Below are 19,085 nucleotides of genomic sequence, written 5' to 3' on the forward strand. Positions count from 1 at the left end.
TCATAATTTTATTTAGCAATTTTTAAATTTTGCTTCATTTACTTCAGTAAAAATCCTCTTCAGTACAGCTTTCTTAACAAGTCTAAGCGTACAGTTTTAACACCTTCAAATATTTAACATAAATGAGTAAAGAGAAAAATAAATAACAAGCGGAAATATTAAAAGAGATGACCTTCCCATGAAATAAACTTAATATAGTATACAGGCAAGATCTTAAAATAAATTTCTCCATGGTTTGAAAATGCTTAATGTGAATACAATGAAAGCTTGTATAAAAGTACCTAATACAGTGTTTAAGCAGGAAGTGGGTATTCAAAACATGTTATTTATTACATGAGTTAGAGCTGTTTAATAATCTACTTTCTCATATAGAAGATTATTTCTTATCTCTAGTAAAGTTTTGAAGACACTGACCAAATAAACAGAGATTTTTATACAAACTAACCTACCTGGCCCCTGAGTTCCCTAAAAATTATATCAGTCATATAAGTGGCTAGTTTTATATGTGATTAAAAGCTAGTTCCAAAAAACTTTAAATGATTGCATGTAATATTAGCTCGATGTTAATTGATACTGTTTTTTAGTGTACATGCAATCATGACAGTAGTTATTTATTATCTAATTTACCTAAAGTATCAATATTATATTGAGCTTTAAGAAGTTATTTTATGAAATTTTTACTGAAATCACAATTATTGTCATCAACCTCACCATTATCAATTTTTATCTGAGTCACATGTTTTCTCTGTGCTTTTGGAATCAAACAGAACAAGGAGATATATTTCTGCCTCTAAAGAGATAACAACCAGAGTTCTAATAGTGACACAAATGCATTCATGAAACTGTAGGGCACAGGACTGAAGGAAATGCAATACAAAGGCTCAAGAAAAGGAGTATTTTCTTTCTTTCAGGAAGGATAAAATGGAAATTCCAGTGAAATGCAATGGACTTTAGTTCTATGATGATTCAATGGTAATTATGTTTATAAAAAAGATCCTAAAATACTAAGAAGTTCTCGTGTCTTCTGAATATTAAAAGACACTTTTAAAAATTTAAGTTAGTTTTAGTATTCAGTACATTTAAAATACTTTAAACATTTCTTTGAGATTTTGTTATTCAGAATATTTGACTCAGGACATACTCCATTCTCTCACCATGGTCAACAACCAAGTGTTTGGAGAAAAGAATGGGAAAAAAAGAGAAAATAGGAGAAGATTTTCAATTTGGCTATATTTATCAAGTAGTCTCTCTATGATTTTGGATGATTTGTTGTATTTTTTCTTCTAGCCTCAAACCATATTTGTGGTAAAACCACATAAAGTTAAATTCATTTAAGTTACTTGGGCTATTCAAATTTTGTTTTCCTTTACTTATTTGTTCACCTAGTGAAATAATTGTTTTTGATACATTCTTAATATTTCTTCCTATGTGTTTTTTATTATGCCTTTTATCCCCCCGACTCCCCGCCACACACTCACACATTAGGATGAAGAGGAAATACTCTACTCTGTGGATACGTTTTCTTTTCGTTTCTTTCTTTTTCTTTTTTTTTTTTTTTTTAACCTAACACAACATTGTGGATACATTTTCTAAGACTTGCATTTTCTTTAGAGAAATCCAGCAGACTTCATAATATTCCCCCTCACTCTTTGATAACAAAATGAACAAAATGACAGACTAATTAAAAGTACAAGATAAAAAAGGCCTTCACCTCTTGTGTTGCTCCTTTCTACTGAGACAGGAAAGATATGGATTCCTCAGTGCAATATTCTCAGTAGCATTTGGGCTGTCTTTGCAATCAGTTGTCTTTGTTTCGTATTTTTTGACATCAGTGCATTATATGGAGAGATAGACTTAGTTCTAATTCCTTACCCTTTCTCCAAGTTTTATAACTAAATAACCTTTTAAATAAAATATTGCAGCAGTCCTGCATTTTGAGGATGAAAGCACTGTTTTCTAAAAGGTCAATTCAATCTGGGAAATGTTTTCAGTTTAGACAATACATTATAAACTGTAGAAACCTGTGGCAATTTTCAGCACCACTAACGGGAAATAAATTTCAGTCATTCACAGTAATATGGCAATGTGGTGACATTTGAAGCCTGGACATGGGCTCTCACATTCATTGTATGTGACTGACTGCTGTGCAGCAGGGGTCTTTTTCCAACTTCCGGACGAATTTCAGATATAAATGAAAAAGATGATCTGAACACCACAAAATGAGTGAGACCCCATCATCTGAGTGACAATATTCTTCTTTTATATCAGGCAAGGATTAAAATACATCAAATTAATAAATCCCTAGGAAACCAATAATTTCACGTTTGCTGAACAGTTGTATCTTCCAGTAGTTATTATCTTTGAATTACAGTGAGCCACTATCTTTGTTTCATTTTCCAGATATATGTCCTTGTCCATCAAAAACTATGGCATTTGCACTACACAGTCAAGCAATAAATTTATGAAACATTTCTCTGAAGTGTATGCTTGTTTCATAATCCTGATTCCATATCTTTATTTACTTCAAAATATATGGAACTGTCAACACGAGGGTCAGAAGATTACAACACTTTCTTTGTTTCTTTGCTAGTGCTTTTATTTAACTTGAAAAATAAGCTGCAGCACCATGGGAGTGATGAAATAAAGGATATATAGAGTCACAATGGCATAAAAATAGTAAACACAAATACACTGTAAGAAAGATCATCATATCAAATCATTAAAAAAGTGTTTACTTCAGTAACTCACACACCAACTTATTAAAATTTCTAGGAAATCCAAAATGTTAAAGCAAGAGCTTTAACGTAAACAGAAAAAGCTCCTCTTCTCTCTGAAATTTCTCATGGTATCATCTGGCTTTTGACCTTAAGACCTCGTGTACTGTGAATGCAATTCTCTATTGTAGTCCATGATGGATTTGTTTAGCATTTTTAATCTACATGCACTTAAAAACAGCAAACCTCATAGGACATCATATTTTGTAAAAGGCTGTGATTCACCTGAAAAAGTTACAAATAAATAAGTTGTCAATTTTTATTCAAGAGAAACACCTCACAAAAACCAACAAAAGGCTTATATAGGTGGGTATCAACAACATATTCTTATTATAGAGCACTCTGACTTGGAATTACTTACAGTTTTAGAGTTCAAAATATCCTTTAGCTTAATTGAGATATCCTATCTCAATTAAGATAGCATGTCTCTATTTATTTCCTTGCTATATAAACTATTGTATGAATTAAATATGTTGAAATCAATTTTAATTACATGATACATTTCCAGAGATGATGGAAACATATCAATTCTACATTTCTATGAATAATCTCTATAAATATTTTTGTAGGCTGTTAGAGGATATTTCCGGTTGGTTTTTATTATATGATTTTTAAAATATCACTGTTGGGACTTCCCTGGCAGTTCAGTGGTTAGGACTGCATGCTTCCACGGCAGGGATCACAGATTTGATTCTTGGTTGGGGAACTAAGATCCTGCATGCAGCACAGCACGGCCAAAAAAAAGTTTCCAAAAAAAAAATGTAAATAAATTTAAAAAATAAAATACTACTATTATCCATATTCTACAAATGTGGAATTATGGCTTCTGATCTTCCATTTCAAATATAAATCTGTATAATATTTTTGCCAATCTTTTATTCATCTCTACAATTATTTCAGGATATTGGCTTGGGAAATTCACCACTGATTTCTATAACAATAGTGAATACACTAAATATCCTTCAAACTCCTGTAATAATTTATCAACATTTCTCTAGGACCAAGGGGGGTTATTCAATTTCTTGGAGCATTGGTTTGTATAGAGCCTGGTTTGTAACCATATTATCTGATTTCTCCACTTATATTATGTTCCATGTCTTTGGGACTTTCAGGTCAGAGCTTCACTGATAAAATTTTCTGAGCCAAATGCAATTGGTTTAAGGACAGCTCTCTCTGCTCCAAATTAATCATGGCTTTTTTTTTTTTTTTTTTTTTTACTAATTTACTCCATTTTTACTAATCTGTTATATTATTCCTTGTAGCTTAGTTTTATCATTTTAACATTTCTGGTTTGCTATGGTCTGAATTTTTGTGTCACCCCAAAATTCATATTAACATTAAACATTAATCTTAATCATATTAACATTAAACCTAATGCCCAAGGTCATGGCATTAGGACGTGAGGCCTTTTGGAGATGATTGGGTCATGAGGGTAGAGCCCTCATGAATGGGAGTAGAGACCCTTCTATAAGAAGAGGCCTAAGATAGGTTCCTTGCCCCCTTCTACTATGCGAGAACACAAGGAAAAATCTGTGACCTGGAAGAGAGCCCTCATTTGACTGTTCTGGACCCCTGATCTCTGACTTCCAGCCTCTAGAACTGTGAGAAACAAATTTCTGTTGTAGTTAAGTCACCCAGTCTACAGTTTTTGTCACAGCATCCTTAATGGACTAAGACACAGTTGTTTTGGCTATGTATTTAAGACTTAATAAGATGTAAGGAGAACTAATGACTCTTATTTCCCCTCTACCATGTCCCATCTTCTATCATCTGAGCTTTCAAATCTCAGTAAATGGCATCACCCTTTGCCCATCAGACCATCTTTTATTTTGCCCTTCCCTCATACCCCAAATCTAATTCAAGAGTAAGTTCTTTAGAATTTGCTTCCAAACTATATATTAAATTTTATTCCTACCACTCCGTGGTGCAAGACACCACCATTTCTCTTCCAAATGTCTGCAATAACAATTAGAAGAAATAAAAATGCTAAATTGTTAATTCCACTCTCAACATTTTATTAGTGTTCTTGCCACTATTCAGGTCTCTGTAATTTCAAGATCCTCTAAGCTTTCATATTTAAAACTCTCTTCTCTTCCAATAATATATTAAAAAGTAGCATATTCCTCCTTATATATCATTTTAATTTTATCACTAAGAACCTTGCTCCTGCTTCTTTACTACATTGTCTGCATATTTGTTTGGGTTTTAAGAAATTGAATCTCACCTCCAGCTACCTGGGCAATCTGGTTTTCCATTACTCTCCAATATAAATTATATGATTTAGTCTTTAAAATAATATTTTTCACAATCCTTGAATATTCTGTATAAATGGTATATCCAGTTCTTTTTTCATGGTTATATTAATTAAGGTATAGGCTTTGCTGCAGTGATAGAGAACTAAAATATATAAAATATAAACATTTATTTTCTCTCTTGCTGTGTTGGTTTGGTGGCTTCATGGATTAAAGTGTTTCACCACCATGCTTGCATTCCTGCCAATGTTAAAGAAAAGAGGAAGTGGAGGTCATGCACCTTATCTTTAACGGCATAACCCAGCAGTCATACATGCCCTTTGCTTGTAAATCTCACTGGCCAAAGCATAGTAAGATTATAAACATATACATAATTGTTTTTTCACAAACATTCAAATATTATTTTCCAGCTTTTGGATCTACCCTTTCATCCCATCTCTCCAGTGCTCTGTGATGTGAAACAGTCTGATCAGTATTAAATTTTCTGTCCCACCTCATACCCCAAGTTTAGGGCTCAAACTTTCCCTCTGCTAGTTATCACTTAACCATCTGCTTTCCTTAGCTTCTGGTATTTTGTAGATACCTTTAAATCATTTATGTTATTTCGCATTCTTATAATTCTTGAAGGTTTGCAATCTTTCAAATAATTTTTTATTTATTTTGTGGCATTTTGTGAGGGAAAATAATTCATAATAATTGAATTATTAGCCGCATAAGAAACCAACTATTCAATTATTTATTCATTCACTGAGCAAACAAAATTACAGGCAAACTACCGTGATAGATGCTTGTAGTACTTACAGTAAATATAATTGTTTCCCACCATAAACTCACTATTTTAGCGACTAGTACTTACCAGAGCAATTTTTCCCCTGAGGAAATACTACACCTTGAGACAGTCTCAGAGGTCAAATGGTTTCTGTATAAGCAATTTATATACAGTGAATTTCGTATTTGCAAGCTTTAATGTTTTAAAATACAGGAAGATCCTGCCATTTGGGGAAATAAGTTTTTTTTCTTACTTTGTAAAGTCATCTTAGTCAAAAGAGTGAAAGGACTATCAAAACACTGGCACAAAAAGTGACATAAATGGAAAAAAAAATCCATTAAATGTGTATGTTTCTCTGTGTTTCTAGAGTCCTTGTCATAAGTGACTCTGAGTGATTACTATATTTACTTATTTATTTACTTAGCCTCTATCAAGAAAAAAGAAAAAAGGCAAGGAGTGAGGAACATAAAGATGGAAGCTAAATACACATTGATTTCTTATGCCCTGCTACTTCTTCATTGACACATGAGCCAGTTTCATGTTACCTTTACCAAATGTGTGCTTCATTTATTCCTAAAAAAGAAACCTTTCTAAGTGTTGCTGTTAAAGGAAAAGGAATATCGTAAAAATTTAAGGTCATCTTTCGAATTGAGTAACTTTGTAGTCACAGTAGAAAACAAGTCTCACAGAGAGGCCATTTTAAACAAGGGAATAGGAAACACACACCTTTAATTGCATTTTAGAATGGCATTGTTTTTGACCTTTAAGTGATTTCCTTAAGCACTTAACACTTATGAAGACATCAAATTGGTAGTTGATTGACAATAAAAAGGGGATTAATTGTACTCTAGCCCCTTGGAGTCTGACTCATAGGAAGCTAATAAACCAAAAAAAAAAAAAAAAAAAAAGATTAGGAGGTCATAAATGCATAAATGTGTTCAGACTGATAAAAACAGTAGAGAATCTCTGTCAAGTTCTGTGCTGTGTCCCTGGAAACCAAGATAATGACAACTGTGCTTTTTACATAGGTAATCTTAAAACTTCATAACAATTATAGAAGTTTCTCACATAATTATTATAACACTTTACATTTGAAATTTTATCAGTCTATATCACCTGGATTTACCTGGTATTAATAAAATATGAATCGTTTTATGCCCTGTATGGAACAAAGTTGGCTTGATGCTTGTGCTTTTACTTATGCTATAGAACACAACTTATTTCATTGTGATACATGCAATACTGTATTAAATTGGGCAATTTTTATATAACTGGGTTACCCTTCAGATACTTCTTCTAAGTTCAAATTAACTGGTAGTTATGGCTTCTATAGTTTAGTACTTTATATGTAATATTAAAATTTTGAAGTGATAAGGGATAAGTTACAGTTGTGTATATGTATTAAATGTAAACAGATATTTTACCAAGTACCAAGGAACTTTAAAAGATGAATTGGCTGTTTTATGACTTTTAGCTAGATTTTCTGGAAAATGCATACTCCAATATGTCACAAATGTGCCTAGCATACTCTACGTTTATGGTTGCAAAAGTTCAAAAGACTCTGACTTTAAGGCGAATTAAAACTGTGGGAACTTAATTTGCATCACATAACTAAGCAGCATTCCCAGAAGCAACTTTCTGTAAACATGGATCTCAACAATTCACTTCTCCCTGAATTTTTATCACTATGTCTTTCCTACCTTTCTTCTATTTTATACATAACTTCTGCCTTTTTACATTTCAGTTGACCACTTCCTTCACCATGATTATAGCAATCACCAGAACTGATCTGATTCCATACACCTCACCCTACATTTTTGTTTTCACCCTATTTCTTCTGTGAATTGGAACCATTAGTAGTCCAGAATGCTGTTGTCCCAACAGTCTCATTGTTGAGCATGTAATTGGTTCAAGATTAGCAAATTGTTTTAGAGGAAACTTAGTAAGCAAATTTGTGTAGGGATCGGTAAAATTCCAGTAATGAAAATGAAATAAAGCAATCAGTGAGTTGAAATGATATTTATTTGCTTGTATCTTTTCTATTCACATTATGTTTAAAAATCTCAAAAACCTGTGTTTTAAGCAAGAAATAAATTCATTTCTTTCCCTTTAATGGTTAAGATCTCTGATTCCTGCACATGGTGAAGAATAAAAGTCAATGAAGAGTTGTGATTTCTGGCTATGGCAGAATTCAGATATTAGTAAATCTTCTCCCCAAAAATGAAGAATAAAACTGGAAAAAATTGTCTGAAACAACCATTTTGGGGTTCTAGAAACTGACATAAGAGAAACATCAAATTGTGAAATGTCTATTCATAAAAAATATTCAGGTAATTGTAGATGGGGTCTGCAGCACTTTTGCCCAATCAGCAGAGGGTTAAAGGCATGAGAAATTTGAGCATATCCAATGTCCAAATAATTGGCAAATCACTAAGTCATGCAGAAACTATGACAACCACTAGGAAGCCAACCTTAAATTTAAACAAAAAGCCTTTAATTAATTTTTTAAAAAGAAGAGAATAACTTAAGCAAAATCAACACAAGCTGTACACTACAGGGAAGAAAAATTTTACAATTAAAATCTAAGCAAATTACAAGCGATGAAATAACAGCTACAAAATCCTAAAGGGGAAATTCAGAATCTAGAATTGCTATATTACATTTTTAACAAGATATCAAAAGATACAAAAAAGAAATAAGTATATGTCACCCATACTCATTAAAGAAAAAAAAAAAAAAGGCGGATGATAGGAACTGATTCTAAGTAGGTCCAGATGTCGGACTTAGCAGACAAAAGCTTCAAATCATCTGTTATAAATATTCTCCCCTCCCAACTTAAAGTCTGTTCAAGGAATTAAAGAATAAATGATGAATCAGGAAATAGTTCACCTCAATAGAAAATGAGAAACTAAAAAAATAGAAATTCTAAAGTTTAAATGTACAGTTACTGAAATGAAAAATTCAATAGATGGGTTCAGCAAAGGTTGAAATAAGTAATTTTTCAAATGGAAAAAAAAGTTAATTCCACAGAAAACACAAACTTATTCTAGAACTCTAGATGGGTCTGCACTGCACCTCTCTTGTTAGAACTTGCTAGGAAGAAACTGCACATTGCACATTTATTCACTACTGATACCTTAAACATCTTTGGGTGTTAGAAGGTCATAAACTGAATCATAAGACCTATGTGATAGGAGCTTGTCTTGCATCCTGAACTTATTATAAAACTCTCATTTGCTGTCATTTGAGATGAACAGTCTTCTAAACCAGGCATTCCCAACCCCTGGGACATGGACCAGTACCAGTCCGTGGCCTGTTAGGAACCAGGTGGCACAACAGGAAGTGGGTGGCAGGCAAGCGAGTGAAGCTTCATCTGCATTTACAGCTGCTCCCCATTGCTCACATAACCTCCTGAGCTTCATCTCCTGTCAAATCAGCAGCGGCATTAGATTCTCATAGGCGCGCGAACTCTGCTGTGAACTGCACATGCGAAGGACCTAGGTTGCTCGCTCCTTATGAGAATCTAATGCCTGATGATCTGAGGTGGAGCTGAGGTGGTGATGCTAGAGCTGGGGAGCGGCTGTAAATACAGACTATCATTAGAAGGAAGGTTTGACTGCACAGAGACCATAATAAATCAATTGCCTGCAGACTCATATCAAAACCCTATCAGTGAGTGGCAAGTGACAAGCTGCATCTGGTGGTGGGATTTATAGTGGCTAGTGAGTTTATGTACTTCAATTGTACAGCTGCATCTGGTGGCAAGTTTTAAGTCAGAGTCCAACATTTATTTTAGTCCACGTGTGGCCTGCCCATTATTTTATTTACCACTTCCATCCGTGCCTCTTTCCCACACTACACACTTGTCTCAGTCACAGTTCTGGTAAGCCCACAAGCTAACCCTAGCCATAATAAGTAAAATCAAATGCCACTGGAGAGCTTCTTTGAAAATGGGGAAAAACCCAATGATGAGACAGCAGAAGACTCTAAGACTGCCAACAAAAAGAAAGCTGCATTTAAAGGAAAAAACCAAGAGTCCTACTTAAATTATGGGTTCATTGCAACAGGTGATTCACATTCTCCAAGGCTGCTTTGTATAATATGTGGCAACTGGCTACCCAACGAAGCCATGAAACCATCAAAACTGCTTTGCTATGTGGAGACAAAACACCTTGCATTTAAAGACAAGCCTTTGGAGTTTTTCAAAAGAAAAAATAACGTGAACACAAAGAACAGATGCAATTATTGAAGGCCACCACTTCATCAAATGTATCTGCACTGAGAGCATCATTCTTAGTGGCTAACCACATTGCTAAAGCTAAGAAGCCCTTTACTATTGGTGAAGAGTTATCCTGCCTGCTGCTAAGGACATTTGTAGTGAAATTTTAGGAGAGGCTGCAGTTCAAAAGGTAGCACATGGTCTTCTTTCTGCTAGCACCATAATTAGATGAATTGATGAAATAGCAGAGGATACTGAGGTACAAGTGTTAGAGAGGATTAAAGAGTCACCATGGTATGCAATCCAGGTTGACGGGTCTACCGATGTTGACAACAAGGCAATAATGCTTGTTTTTGTGCATTATATTTTTCAGGAGGATGTGCACCAGGATATGTTATATGAACTTTTTATAAAATTTAATTTAATTAACTTATTTATTATACACAGGTTCTTATTAGTTATCTATTATATACATATTACATATTATTACATATTACATATTATATATGTCAATTCCAATCTCTCAATTCATCCCATCACCACAACCACAACCACCCCCACATTTCCCACCTTGGCATCCATCATTTGTTCTCTACATCTGTGTCTCTATTTCTGCCTTACAAACTGCTTCATCTGTACCATTTTTCTAGATTCCACATGTATGTGTTAGTATACAGTATTTGTTTTTCTCTTTCTGACTTACTTCACTGTGTATGACAGACTCTAGGTCCATCCACGTCTCTGCAAATAACCCAATTTTGTTCCCTTTTATGGCTGAGTAATATTCCATTGTATATATGTACCACATCTTCTTTATCCATTCATTTGTCAATGGGCATTTAGGTTGCTTCCATGACCTGTCTATTGTAAATAGTGTTTCAATGAACACTGGGGTGCATGTGTCTTTTTGAATTATGGTTTTCTCTAGGTATATGTCCAGTAGTGGGATTGCTGGATCATATGGTAATTCTATTTTTAGTTTTATAAGGACTGTCCATATTGTTCTCCATAGTGGCTGTATCAATTTACATTCCCACCAACAGTGCAAGAAGGTTCCTTTTGCTCCACACCCTCTCCAGCATTTGTTGTTTGTAGATTTTCTGATGATGCCCATTCTAACCAGTGTGAGATGATAACTCATCGTAGATTTGATTTGCATTTCTCTAATAATTAGTGATGTTGAACAGGTTTTTATGTGCCCCTTGGCCATCTGTATGTCTTCTTTGGAGAAAGATGTCTATTTAGGTCTTCTGCCCATTTTTTGACTGGGTTGTTTGTTTTTTTTTTAATATTGAGCTGCATGAGCTATTTATATATTTTGGAGATTAATCCTTAGAAGGTTATACCTTTCTAAGAATTTGTCCATTTCTTCCAGGTTGTCCATTTTATTGGCATAGAGTTGCTTGTAATAGTCTCTTATGATGCTTTGTATTTCTGTGGTGTCTGTTGTGACTTCTTTATCATTTTTAATTTTATTGATTTCAGTCCTCTCTCTATATTTCTTGATGAGTCTGGCTAAAGGTTTCTCCTTTTATCTTCTCATGGAACTAGCTTTTAGTTTTATTGATCTTTGCTATTGTTTTCTTTGTTTCTATTTCATTTATTTCTGTTCTGATCTTTATGATTTCTTTCTTTCTATTAACTTTGGATTTTGTTTGTTCTTCTTTCTCTAGTTCCTTTAGGTGTAAGTTTACATTGTTTATTTGAGATTTTTCTTGTTTCTTGAGGAAAGATTGTATTGCTATCAACTTCCCTCTTAGAACTTCTTTTGCTGTATCCCATAGGTTTTGGGTCATCGTGTTTTCATTGTCATTTTTCTCTACGTATTTTTTGATTTCCTCTTTGATTTCTTCAGTGATCTCTGGGTTATTTAGTAACATATTGTTTAGCATCAATGTGTTTGTGTTTTTTATGTTTTTTTCCCTTGTAATTGATTTCTAATCTTATAGCATTGTGGTCAGGAAAGATGCTTGATATGATTTAAATTTTCTTAAATTTACCAAGGCTTGATTTGTGACCCAAGATGTGATCTATCCTGGAGAATGTTCCATGTGCACTTGAGAAGAAAGTGTAATTTGTTGGTTTTGGATGGAATGTCCTATAAATATCAATTAAATCTATCTGGCCTATTGTGTCATTCAAAGTTTGTGTTTCCTTATTAATTTCTGTCTGGATGATCTGTCCATTGGTGGAAGTGAGGTGTTAAACTCCCCCACTATTATTGTGTTATGATCAATTTTCTCTTTTATAGCTGTTAGCATTTGCCTTACGTATTGAGGTGTTCCTATGTTGGGTGCATATATATTTATAATTGTTATATCTTCTTCTTGAATTGATCCCTTGATCATTATGCAGTGACCTTCCTTGTCTCTTGTAACATTCTATATTTTAAAGTCTATTTTACCTGCTCTGAGTATTGCTACTACAGCTTTCTTTTGATTTCCATTTGCACCTAATATCTTTTTCCATCCCCTCACTTTCAGTCTGTATGTGTCCCTAGGTCTGAAGTGGGTCTCTTGTAGACAGCATATATATGGGTCTTGTTTTCAGATCCATTCAGTGAGCCTGTGTCTTTTGGCTGGAACATTTAAACCATTCACATTTAAGGTAATAATCAATATGTATGTTCCTATTACCATTCTCTTAATTGTTTTCAGTTTGTTTTTCTAGGTCCTTTTCTTGTCATGTGTTTCCCACTTAGAGAAGTTCTTTTAGCATTTGTTGTAGAGCTGGCTTGGTGCTGCTGAATTCTCTTAGCTTTTGCTTGTCTGTAAAGCTTTTGACTTCTCCATCAAATCTGAATGAGATCCTTGCTTGGTAGAGTAATCTTTGTTGTAATTTCTTCCCTTTTATTACTTTAGATATATCATGCCACTCACTTCTGGTTTGTAGAATTTCTACTGAGAAATCAGCTGTTAACCTTATGGGAGTTCCCTTTTATATTATTTGTTGTTTTTCTCTTGTTGCTTTTAATAATTTTTCTTTGTCTTTAATTTATGTTAATTTTATTACTATGTGCCTCGGTGTGTTTCTCCTTGCATTTATCCTGCCTCGGAATCTCTGCATTTCTTGGACTTGATTGACTCTTTCCTTTCCCATGTTAGGGAGGTTTTTAACTATAATCTCTTCAAGTATTTTCTCGGGTCCTTTCTCTCTTTCTTCTCCTGCCACCCCTATAATGTGAATATTGGTGCATTTAATGTTGTCCCAGAGGTCACTTAGGCTGTCTTCATTTCTTTTCATTCTTTTTTCTTTATTCTGTCTGTGGCAGTGAGTTCCACCATTCTGTCTTCCAGGTCACTTATCCATTCTTCTGCCTCAGTTATTCTGCTATTGATACCTTCTAGTGTATTTTTCATTTCAGTTACTATATTGTTCATCTCTGTTTGTTCTTTAATTCTTCTAGGTGTTTGTTCTTTAATTCTTCTGGATCTTTGCTGAACATTTCTTGCATCTTCTCGATCTTTGCCTCCATTCTTTTTCCGTGGTCCTGGATCATCTTCACTATCATTATTCTGAATTCTTTTTCTGGAAGGTTGCCTATCTCCATTTCATTTAATTCTTTTTCTGGGGTTTTATCTTGTTCCTCTATTTGGTACATAGTCCTCTATCTTTTCATTTTGTCTCTCTTTCTGTGAATGTGGTTTTCCTTCCACAGGTTGCAGAATTGTAGTTCTCCTTGCTTCTGCTGTCTGAGTGTTATTTGCATTTTTTTCTACAACACCACAGCTGCAGAACTATTCAAGCCTTTTAATGATTACATATCAGGAAAAATGAATTGGTCATTTTGTATCAGTTTACCAACAGATGGAGAGGCTGCCATGAATGGACAGCTTTCTGTTTTCACTCCTCGGGTCAAAGAGTTCACTTCTGAATATGAGTCTACGCACTGAGTCATCCATAGAGAAAAGCTGGCTAGCCAAAAAGTGTCACCTGAAGTTAACAACGTGTTGCAAGATGTGATTAAAATTATCAACCATGTTAAAGTATATGCCCTTAACTCACATCTATTCACACAGCTCTGTGAGGAGATGGATGCAGAGCACACACTTCTCTTCTTATACACAGTAGTGTGATGGCTTTCTAAACGTGGATTGCTGACCAGAGTTTTTGAGTTATGAGAGCCACTCCAGAGATTTCTTTTAGAAAAAGAGTCACCACTGCCAGCACATTTCAGTGACACAGAATGGGTCACAATGCTTGCTTTCTTGTGTGACATATTCAATGTGCTCAGCGAACTCTATCTGTCACTTCAGGGGAGAATGACACTGTGTTCAAGTTGGCAGATAAAGTGGCTACATTGAAAGCCAAACTGGAATTATGGGAGTAATGAGTAAACTTTGGGATTTTTGACATATTTCAAACATTAGCAGGGATTTTGAAAGAGACTGAGCTAGGGCCTCCTTTCTCCCAGCTGGTGCATGATCACCTATCTCAGCTTTCAAAAAAGTTTGAGCATTACTTCCCAACCACAAAAAATCCCCGAACTGAGAAGGAAAGGATACTTGACCCACTTGTGAATAAACCAGGTGAATCGACTTTGTCTGTGCTAGAAGAGGATCAACTGCTTGAGATTTCAAATGATGGTGGCCTTAAAAGTATATTTGAGACAACTACAAATCTCCATAAGTTCTGGAATGAAGTCAAGGTGGAATATGCTGGGATTGCCACAAAAGCCCTGAAAAGCCTGCTTACATTTCCAACATCGTATCTTTGTGAAACAGGGTTTTCTTCAGTGACAGCAACCAAAAGGAGATTATGGAGTACACTGGACATAAACAACACACTTCAAGTGTCACTGTCTCCCATCACCCCCAGATAGAACCATCTAGTTGCAAGAAAACAAGCTCAGGGCTCCCACTGATTCTGCATTATGGTGAGTTGTATAATTATTTCATTACATATTACAAGGTAATAATAATAGAAATAAAGTGCACAATAAATGTAATGCACTCGAATCATCCCAAAACCATTCCCTCTGCCCCTGGTCCATGGAAAGATTGTCTTCCATGAAACCAGTCCCTGGGACAGCTGTTCTAAGCCACTTATCAATTGTTTGGAGCAATATCCCCAAGTATATTATATCCTCCTAAATCTTGAGGCTCCTTTTCAATGTTGGGAGGCACAAGGTGTAATGACTTTTCATTTACTTTAAGCAGGATGCCCCAGTATATCTCAGACTCTTTGTCTGAATAGAACCTTCACCCAGGTCACAGACCTCTAACTCATGGGGCTTGTTTCCAGCTTTCTGGCAGGCATGTGTCCTACTAGGGCATCTAGTATATATGACATTTCATGCTTACCAGGTTAAATTAGCACATTACAATTAGTATAATAGAACAGCTTGACATTGGTGGAATGTCAAGACAGTCAAGGTTTCATCTGACTAGATTATATCTGATAGAAGAGATGACAGCTCTGAAAGCAAATATTGAATGTGTACTTCTGTTCCTGTTACGTGAAGGTGAACTTTTTTTTTCTTTTACCCTCCCACTGTTAGGGATTGAAAATAACATTTTTACCAGATCAATAGATATATTCCAATATGTTGTTTAACCAGTAAATATACTTAATACATAAGGACAGCTATTATTGGTGTTGCCACCTGGTTCAGCTCACAGTAGTTCATCACCACCCACTAATATCCAACTAGTTTTTACAGGTGTAAAACGGAAAAAAATAACAGGGGTATACTTAGTACCACTCCTTAAATCTTTAAGAGTGGCGTTAATCCCTGTAATTTCTCCAAATATATGGTGTTTATTCTAAATGAATATCTTGGTAAGATTTTGCAATTTCAAGGGCATACACTTGGCTCTTCCTATGATCACAACCTTGCTCTTTAGGGCAGGGAAATAATGTGAAGGTTTAACAAGGCCATGTCTGGCCTAATTATATAATTAGGGAGTAAGGAAATAACTGTAGAGTACTTGAATTTAGGGCAATACTCAGTGTATTGCCTGACCTACTAAGCCCCTCAATCTAAATGAAGGAACATGATGGTATGTTGGTTGCATGGTTCCAGTGTCAGATCAGACCTGTTTCTATTATGAAATAAACTGGACATTTTCTTTTACCTGGTGAAACCTTACCCTGGCCATACTCTAAGCCTCAGATTACTTTCTGAATTACAGCTTTTTTATTCAAGGACACTGGGACAGTATACTAACTTAGATTTGAGAACTGAATCAGGGGTTTCAATTGTCCATTTCAGATGCTGAGATCAGCCTCTACTCACCAAATTTCAGTTGTTTTTTTATTAGGCAAGTTGAGTACCAGCTTATTTGGCTGTTCTTCTTGACCCTAGTAATACCATAATTTATTAGCTACTGACACAGATCCCTGTGAATAAAAATACTAATTGCCACTGTGGTCTTAACACCTATTATAGAAATTATATCCACATCGTTTCTGATGATTAAGTGATAAGGATGATAGGGAGTTGTTTTTTTTTTTTTTTTCAGCATCTACTGTAGGCAAATCTAGTTTACATAAGTCAGTTACCACTGAGCTTCTTAAAAATGCCAGTTCCACCACTCCCTCCTTTAGAGCACTCCATGTTAATTTCTCAAGAAATTATAGTTTGAAACCTCACAGAGAACATACTTCTGTGATGCACTTTTGGTTCTTTCATAAGACATCAATTCTAATACTCTCATCTTTTTGAGACTTCTTATACATCCTATAGTTTGCCAAAAATATTTGGATCTCTCTCTTAATTCTCTGTAGGTTGTTACCTCTCAGGTTTCAGAGAGCCATCCAACAAAATATTGAGGCCAATGTAGTACCCTATGCTAGAACTTTAAATGGTGAATTATGTTTGTGTGCTCACACATTTGTAAAATTTCTCCCATTGAGCAGTAAATTCTTTGTCTCTTGCTATAACACTCTCAGGATTCATTCCCATATATATTCAGTATTTCTGACAATACATATTGTCTACGTCCTGAAACTCCTTCAGCATGGAAGCTATTTTCCCTCAGAGTTATGGTTCTGCAAAGACCTTACCTTATCCTCGTTACCAGGTAAGGAGTAGAAAGGCAGAATCTGAGAACAAAAACTTCCCATGAGGTCAAGTCTTTGGGAGAAGGGTGGCTACTCTGCTCACTCAAGGTGAAGAGTACTGCTTCCGCTGCTCTGGAAGATTCAGATGACTTGAGAAGCTCCTGACTCTCAGGCTCAACTTTCAAATATTTCTATCCTAGATCTTAGGGATCTGTTTGTTTTTTTTTTTTTCCTATTAGATCCCTGACTCAGACACTGGAGACTTATGCTTTCATTGAATTAAAAGCATTCGATGCCTCAGAAGATAAGGTAAAATAACCCTTAAGGACATAGCAGGGTCACAATTTTTGAAAACTGAAGTTTTTGAATGCTACCATGAGTATTTTGAAACCGAAAATGGCTAACATTTGGAGGAAGCCAAATGCAAATTTTATGCAATCAGTAGTAACTATTGAAAAAACTCATGTTCTTCATTTCAGGCTTGATCAATGTTTTCTGATCGGGGGAGAAGGAGCTTTGCTGAAGCAAAGATATGCTGGTTATTCAGTACAGAACACTAGGGGGCAGTGTACCTGAGGATACTGTCTATATGTAGCATGTTCCATCTGGAGTTGCCCTGCATAGTGCTTCAAACACCTCACAGTTAAGGAAGCTCTACTGAGTGGTTTGTGACCACTGATGTGTGGATGTGGTTTTATGTTGGGAGATCATCGGCAAGCATGGCATCATTGGCTATGTTGCCTGAAGACCAATCTTTAACATGTGATTATTTGCTTTATTATTTAGGTGTTCTTGGGCCATGTGTGAGGAGACTGGTATTTGAATAAAATAAGACAATGTGTCAAAAAAAAAAAAAAAAGAAGGCATCGATTACTATCAACATCTCCATATTACCATAACAAGACAGAATATTGTAGACCGGGTTTACTAGAGTACCACCTTGTATGTATCTGGGATCATCTCATGGAAAGTTGCTTAAATTAGAATTGAGAAGCCATGAAATTTTTTTCCTCATTCAGTTTAAAATGGCATGGGTGTGACTCTGAGATATTGCAAACTTTAAAGCTTTCTCTTCTCTGGTGAAACTTGACCTGAGATAGAATGGGTGTCTTAACAATTTTCAAGGGAGGTCATGGACATGCTCACACATTCCCACCAATGTCTGAATAGTCTGGAGGGCCAAAGGAACTTAGATGCTAGCCTACCGAGAAAGCAAAAACTTAAAAGAGACCAAGTATAAACCTGAAATAACTACATCAAATTTTCTATTATCAGGCAGAATAGAGGCTAGAGTTAGAGTGAAAGTCTATTAAAAGAAATAAAATCATTTAGAATTGTTTCACATGAGTTTGTAATGTAAAATTCATATTTGCTACATTTAGTAAGATGCCAACTATGCAAAAACATACATGGTGAGATATAGGAGAAACTACAATTAAAATCAAGGTGTTGTATTTATTTTCCAAATTTCCAAAAACTAATGTAAATACATTGGTTTTATCATCAAAAAAGGCTTTGTAAGGAACTTTGAATATGATTTTATTTTATTTTTTCTATAAAATGTTAAAATGCCTGAGGAATTCAATATGGTTATAGACTTTTTCCTAGTTGTTTTGGTGCTCCATAAAATATCTAACACATGCGGACACAAATAAGTTTAACTTTATACACAATTTCAGAACATGAAAGTCATGTAAAATTTACTAAGCAAGGCCATAGAAGTTCCCATTGTCATGATGGATTTTTATAATGATATAATCCTTAATGAATTATACTTCCATTTATTATTCCATTATTAATTCTCTCATCTGAATTGCCTTGGGCATGTCTGCCATAAAATTGTTCAACATAATATTTCTTTCTGTGTCAATCATATAACACATGCAAATCTCCCAACCATGAATAAGACAAACTTCATTTTCTTTAAAACACATACCCAGCTTTCAGAAAATATTTATGTTGAAAATTAAGATATGTTGAAAGAAAACTATGACTCTTTTTTTTTTTTTTTTTTTTTTTTTTTTTTGTGGTACATGGACCTCTCACTGTTGTGGCCTCTCCCGTTG

Source organism: Physeter macrocephalus, chromosome 13, assembly GCF_002837175.3.
Source record: "Physeter macrocephalus isolate SW-GA chromosome 13, ASM283717v5, whole genome shotgun sequence".
NCBI lineage: Eukaryota > Metazoa > Chordata > Mammalia > Artiodactyla > Physeteridae > Physeter > Physeter macrocephalus.